Below are 7,678 nucleotides of genomic sequence, written 5' to 3'. Positions count from 1 at the left end.
AGAGCACCCAACACATCAATGCGTAGGATTGCTTGATGCATACTTTGGCAATTGTCCAAAATAGAACTTAGGCATTGAGACCAGAAATAGCAAAAGTCTGATCCATGGCTTAATCTGAGGAAGCCACAATGATGTTGTGCTAAGCCTTTCAGAGATGTCAGCCTCCCATCACTGCAAGGGGAATATGTCACGTGACCGGGCCTCAGCTTCACTTCAGCTGGAAGCAGAACACAGCCCTACTGCTGATGTCAACAAGATTTCTATCCAAGTATACATGCTCTCATTGCCTAGTTTAAATAAATGAACACACAACCTGTTTACCTAATCTCTTATGAGTGAGTGGTGTTTTTATATCATGACAGAAACACAACGTGGTCTTCAGGCGTGATGAAACAGCCTTGAAAGCAAGATTAAGGACAGGTGCTGATGTGTTAGGCAGGTAGGTTCGATGTGGACTGCACTCGATGCAGGGAAGCTAGAAACAGACGTCTAACACTGGAGAAGATCCAACACTGTTTTATTCAACGATAGAACTGATATACATATTCAGCTGTGGGTCGACACTATACTGAACTGACTGGAGACCTTGTAGTAGCCTGACCAGACTGACTAGCTACCGCATGGTGTTTGCACTTGCTAACTCGTGGACTCTGACTGTCTCAGTGGCTGGGTCCCGAGAGAGCGGGAAACCTAGTGCCCGCTGGCTTTATAGTGGTAGTGTCCTGTCTGGTGATTGGCTGCACTGGGTTGTGTGCTTACTGGTCATCCTGTGTGTCAATCACTGCCTGTCTGCATCTCATTATACACATGAGTGGATATTATGACAGGTGCGACATGGTGAATAGCCTTAGGTTGTCCTACATGGGATGAGACAACGCTGTGGTCAGAGCACACCGAGTTTGCATTGGAACTGCAGCGTGTTGACGGCACAGAACAGCTTGGAAGACGCAGTGAGCGAATGCTCAGTTAAAGAGCTGTTAAGCAGGCGGATCCCACATGGTGCGGTGGCAGTACATAGTCTGTCAGTTCCATGAGTGGGACAGCGCTTCGCGAGGTCCAAGCCGGGTTAGCTCAGTTGGGAAAGGTGAGTGACCAGTGCGTGTGGGTCGAACTGACAGCGAGCGAGGGACAGTCACACATCCAAACCAACAAACAAGGCCATCAGAAACTTCAGGCCAGAGACGGGTGGGATTATAACCGGGGGCTTCAGAAGTCCCTGAACAATAGTGTCATATCCCACAGGGGGCCTACAGGGTTGGAATGATTGTCTTCCTTGAGGGGTAAGAGCTCCCTGCTCGGGGTGGAGTATCTCAATTACTCAGAGTTTATAAGGTCGGGCAGTAAGGCACGACCAAGCAGGAACCCGGTAGGGGTCTACCCAGAAGCGTATATATATCTTTTATCAATAAAACTTCATATTTTTTTTATAAACTTAGAGGACCCAATTCTTTTTTCCAATTAAGAGGCAATTTAACATGGCCCATCCACCTTTCCTGCACATCTCTTTGGGTTGGGGGGGGGGTGAGAACCATGTAGATACGGGGAGAATGTGCAAACTCCACACGGACAGTGACCTGCGGCCGGGATTGAATCCGCATCCTCGGCGCCGTGAGGCAGCAGTGCTAACCACTGCACCACCTATGGTAATTAAACATAAACATGTATTGTAAATCATATACCTCTTTAGAGGGGAAAGCATCTTTAACAAGGAAGGATTGAATGTATTAGTGCAGATATAGATGAGTGGATTCAAATAAACAAGCCACCAAAGGATTTCTATCCAGGAGTGCCAACTCTCCAGAATTTCCTTAGATTCTCCGAAATTAAACATTTCTTTCCAGGACCACGCTGTGAGAAAGCCAAGAGAAAAGTCTCTGATAAAATTCACAGGTTCTTGTTTAAATATAATCTGAACATTTGTATTCCATGGTAGCACAGTGGTTAGCACTGTTGCTTCATAGCGCCAGGGACCCGAGTTCGATTCCTGCCTTCGGTCACTGTCTGTTGGAGTCTGCACCTTCTCCCCGTGTTTGCGTGGGTTTCCTCCTGATGCTCCAGTTTCCTCCCACAAGTCCTGAAAGACGGGCTGTTAGGTGAATTGGACATTCTGAATTTTCCCTCAGTGTACCCGAACAGGCGCCGGAATGTGGCGACTCGGGGCTTTTCACAGTAACTTCATTGCAGTGTTAATGTAAACCTACTTATGACACTGATAAAGATGATTATTTACTGGTTATGGATATATCTTAGATGACTGAAAGTGAAAAGCCACCCTTTCAAATAATGAATGGTCTACTGACTTTCAATTGGTGCTAGGAGGCAGTAGCCAGTGAGCATGGACATGTCAGGTGACCAATGACAGAAGTGTTGGGGTGGGTGGTTGCAGGAAGGACAACATGTGACATATATCCAGGAATATGTCTGCCCAGATTTGACAACCCAATGGCGCCATTTGGAGGAGGGCTTGCGACGCGTTGGGTCGGGTCCCTGCCTCTGACCCAGCAGCACTACGTTCAGGTTCTACCTCAGGACTTGATGACCAAGGAAGGTGCGTTCAATACACGGGCAAACAGATTGAGCATCAACCTGCACATTCTTTTAACACACATCGATGGCAGGCAATAAGAGCAGGTGAGATTCCTGGTCTGCCGTGTGTTGTGGATCACTCCAAGGGTTCTTTGTGATTCGGACACAATGTCATTAAGAGAACAACCACAGAGGTTTGTCTACTCTACTTTATTGATGTGAATAATATTACATAAGAATATAATATAAGAATAGTATAAGATAAGAATGCAACGCAAGAATCTCTCGCCCATCAGCTCGCCGGGGACCCCGGTGGTGGCGCCGATTTCGAGATCCAGCTCCTGGCACCTGTCTCGACTCAGGTCTCTTTTTAATTATAAATTTAGAGTACCCAATTCATTTTTTCCAAATAAGGGGCAATTTAGCGCGGCCAATCCACCTAGCCTGCACATCTTTGGGTTGTGGGGGCGAAACCCACGCAAACACGGGGAGAATGTGCAAACTCCTCACGGACAGTGACCCAGAGCCGGGATCGAACCTGGGACCTTGGCGCCGTGAGGCAGCAGGGCCAACCCACCGCGCCACCGTGCTGCCCTTTTCGCGACTCAGGTCTGCGGTGAATTCCAACGAACGAGCAAAAAGGCCTCTCAGTTATACAGTGGAATAGGCAAGTCAAGGAAAGATAAGCGCTGGGAAAGTCAGCAAGATGTAAATAGTTGGATAAATAAAGTATTAAGCAAGCATAGTTGGCATGAGAATGCCTGAGTCTGAATACCTGGCACTTAATGTCCCAGTCAACATCCTGGTCCTGGAAGGCTGCCAAATATCCTCACAGTAGACAGAATTTTTCATTTTTAAATTTAGAGTACCCAATTCATTTTTTTCCAATTAAGGGGCAATTTAGCGTGGTCAATCCACCTACCCTGCACATCTTTTGGGATGTAGGGGGTGAAACCCACGCAGACACGGGGAGAATAAGAACATAAGAACTAGGAGCAGGAGTAGGCCATCTGGCCCCTCGAGCCTGCTCCGCCATTCAATGAGATCATGGCTGATCTTTGTGGACTAAGCTCCACTCTCCGGCCCGTACACCATATCCCCGAATCCCTTTATTCTTTAGAAAGGTATCTATCTTTTTCTTAAAAACGTTTAAAGAAGGAGCCTCAACTGCTTCACTGGGCAAGGAATTCCAGAGATTCACAACCCTTTGGGTGAAGAAGTTCCTCCTACACTCCGTCCTAAATCTACTTCCCCTTATTTTGAGGCTATGCCCCCTAGTTCTGCTTTCCCCGACCAGTGAAAACAACCTGCCCGCATCTATCCTATTTAATCCCTTCATAATTCTATATGTCTCAATAAGATCCCCCCGCATCCTTCTAAACTCCAATGAGTACAGTCCCAGTCTACTCAACCTCTCATCATAATCTAATCCCCTCAACTCTGGGATCAACCTAGTGAATCTCCTCTGCACTCCCTCCAGTGCCAATATGTCCTTTCTCAGGTAAGGAGACCAAAACTGGTGCCAACTCCACACGGACAGTGACTCAGAGCTGGGATCGAACCTGGACCTCGGTGCAGTGAGGCAGCAGTGCTAACTACTGCGCCACCGTGCTGCCCCTCAGTGGACAGAATTAACCCATCCCTTACACCAGGTGATGGCAAGGGTATTGGAGCCACTACCATCATGATTCACCGCTCCAGGCAACAAAGTGCACGTTGCCACAGTGTTATGGGCCAGGGTTTAGAGAACCCCAAAGTGTATCATGGAGTTCACCTGACCCACAACTTTTAATAGATTGTGGTATGGGGACTGTACAGGTACAGTGCAGCTGAAATGGAAAAAGTATGTTTTGAAGCAAAACAATGTTTATTCTATGAATTCAAGTTAAGCTTTTTAAAACTTACAGTGAACGTCTTAGCAACCATCAATTCAAATACAACCCCCAAAGAATACAACACTAAGTAATCCTTTATAGCTTCCCAAACAACATCCAGAAGACAAAAGAAACACCTTTTAACAGAAGCACATTAGGTTTATATTCACTACTGAGAGCATTTATAATTCTGAATTTACCAAATGATCAAGAGATAGTCTTTTCATGGCAGAGAGATCAACAGTACACCTGCTCTGTCTGGCTTCAGCTCCAACACTGAAAACGAAACTAAAACACACCCTGCAGCAAATAGTCTAAAACAAAAGTTAAAAGCTGACAGACAGCCCAGCTCCACCCGCACTCTGACATCACTGATAAACACCCATTTCTTAAAGGTACATTTCTTAAACACCCATTTCTTACAGGTACATTTCTTAAACACCCATTTCTTAAAGGTACTCTCACATGACAACAGCAACTTTGATTTGATTGTAACACACGCACACACACACAATGGTATCTTATCACTTGTTTAATACACGAAGCTCAGTGGTAAGGTAGAATGCCAGGTCAGCCACACTGCTTGTGCGAATACCACTAGAGAGGATAACCCTGCCCATTGCATCCCTCGCTAATGTTTGTTTTTATTAAGGGGCAATTTAGCATGGCCAATCCACCTAACCTGCACATCTTTGGACCATGGAAGGAAACTGGAGCACCCGGAGGAAACCCACACAGACACGGTGAGAATGTGTAAACTCCGCACAGACAGTCACCTGAGGCAGGAATTGAACCTGGGTCCCTGGAGCTGTGAGGCAGCAGTGCTAACCACTGGGCCACCGTGCTGCCCCGTCCCTCGCTAATGTGTCAATACTTGATGGCGTCTGTAGGGCGTAGCCAAGGAATCTGAGAAAGTGCACCACCTCATCAGCCTATCAGGGTGCCCCAAGCTTCTTGACAACCAATGAACCACATTTGAAGTGGACCAATGTTACATTGACAAATGGTGACCTGCTCCTTCTTCTGTAACCATGGTGATATCCTCCTCTGCTGTATTTTAAAGGTTACATTTCTCTAAAGAACATAAGAACATAAAAACTAGGAACAGGAGCAGGCCATCTGGCCCCTCGAGCCTGCTCCGCCATTCAATGAGATCATGGCAGATAAGGATAGAGACATTTCATAGAAGCATAGAGTCATGGAATTTACAGTGAAGAAGGAGGCCATTCGGCCCATCTAGTCTGCATCAGCCCTTGGAAAGAGCACCCCATTTAAGCCCACACCTTCATCTTATCCCCGTAACCCAGTAACCGCACCTAACCTTTTTGGACACTACGGGCAATTTGCATGTCCAATTATCTAACTGGCACATTTTTGGACTGTGGGAGGAAACTGGAGCACCCGGAGGAAACCCATGCAGACACGGGGAGAACGTGCAGACTCCACACAGACAGTGCCCCAAGCCGGGAATCGAACCTGGGACCCTGGCGCTGTGAAGCAACTGTGCTAACCACTGTGCTACCGTGCTGCCCCATGGTATCTGAATCACAGGTTTGAGATCAATTGGGAGCAGTGGATAGCTGCCTGTAGTCACTAAGGGCACCTTTCTGAAGGTGTTTGGTAAATTACGATATTGACTGACATGAACTATCGATGGATGCTTCAAACGTTGCTGGAAGTCTTCATGCAATTAAAAAAGCTAGTTTTGTGGTCACTGAATATGAGGAGCTGGCACCACAAACAAGCCAGTGAATAGATTAGCTAGAGGTGTGTAGTTACTGTTTGCGGCCAATAAACAACACCACAAGAAAACTATTTCACCACATATTGTCTTGTGAATGTTTGTATTGGGCCAGGAGCAGTTGAGATAACAAGATAATGTGATCTAATCTTTCACTTTCTGAAATATCCTTCCCGATAAACATTGAAAGGGCGGGATTCTCTGGTTTCCTCTGGTGTGTTCCTCAGCAGCGTGTCGTTCATTGGCAGCGGGATTCTAACTTCCCGCTGCTTGTCAATGGGATTTCCCATTGAAGCCATCCCATGTCACCGGGAGACGTGAATGGCTACAATCGGAGAATTACAGCATTAATCTTAACACTTTGGGGGACGGTAGCACAGTAGTTAGCACTGTTGCTTCGCAGCGCCAGTGTCCCGGGTTCGATTCCTGGCTTGGGCCACAGTCTGTGCAGAGTCTGCACGTTCTCCCCATGTCTGCGTGGGTTTCCTCCGGGTGCTCCGGTTTCCTCCCACAAGTCCCGAAAGATGTGCTTGTTAGGTGAATTCAACATTCTGAATTCTCCCTCCGTGTACCCGGACAGGCGTCCGAGTGTGGCGACGAGGCGAGTCTCATAGTAACTTCATTGCAGTGTTAATGTCAGCCTACCTGTGACACTAATACAGATTATTATTATTTGACTTTCTCAAAATATGTGCATCGCAAGGGGTTTGATACTATTCCAGAACGTGCTTTCAATGGTAATGATGTGTTTATTATGGTGCACATATGTCTGTTGTTTTCCAAAGAATTTAACATCTGTGAATTAACATGTTTAATGTAGCTTTCCTCGAATTATATTATTGTCCCTTATCTTTCCAGTACAAAGGCACTTTCACAATGAATGCTGAACCGGGATCGGGGAGACAAAGCAAATGCAAGATTCAAATAAAACCAAAAGAGTATGATTTTTGATACTCTTGACTGAACAACCACTTTGCAACCATGACAGGGCAGGAAGCCAAGTGTCTGCAGACATGTGCCACACCTAATCCTGTGTTCCATGGAACATACTCTGCACTTGAGTGGAGGATAGGAACGCATAGCTCCAACCAACATTCCCCACCCCCCTCCCCTTTGCCTAAGTGATTATAAAATAAGGACACTTTGGTTTATATTTCTTGTCCTCGCTCTTACTCAGAGTCAACACGTTTGTATAATTTAAGCGGAGCGAATTTACATGTGTCCAGGCAGAGGGCGAAGTCCATAATATTTATTTCAGGTATAACACTCTGTCAAAGCCTGGGCATTGTGTCAATCTAACTCTTTCCACGCTGTACATTTTAACAGACAGATGTCCAAAATCACTATTGTGCCAATTAGTTAACAGTCACGAATAGCAGCCAATATTTTATTTTTTCAAATAATCCACTCAACATCACATGTTCCGAACACTAAATTATTTTATTCCTCAGTAAATCAGCAGCAGTGGGAATACAACTTGCCTCAGTCTCCCCTGTGTTAGGGTTGGGGGGGGGGGGGGGGGGGGGGGGGGAAAGAA

The sequence above is a fragment of the Scyliorhinus torazame genome, chromosome 13 (assembly GCF_047496885.1).
Source record: "Scyliorhinus torazame isolate Kashiwa2021f chromosome 13, sScyTor2.1, whole genome shotgun sequence".
Taxonomy (NCBI): domain Eukaryota; kingdom Metazoa; phylum Chordata; class Chondrichthyes; order Carcharhiniformes; family Scyliorhinidae; genus Scyliorhinus; species Scyliorhinus torazame.
This window is presented reverse-complemented; position numbering follows the sequence as displayed.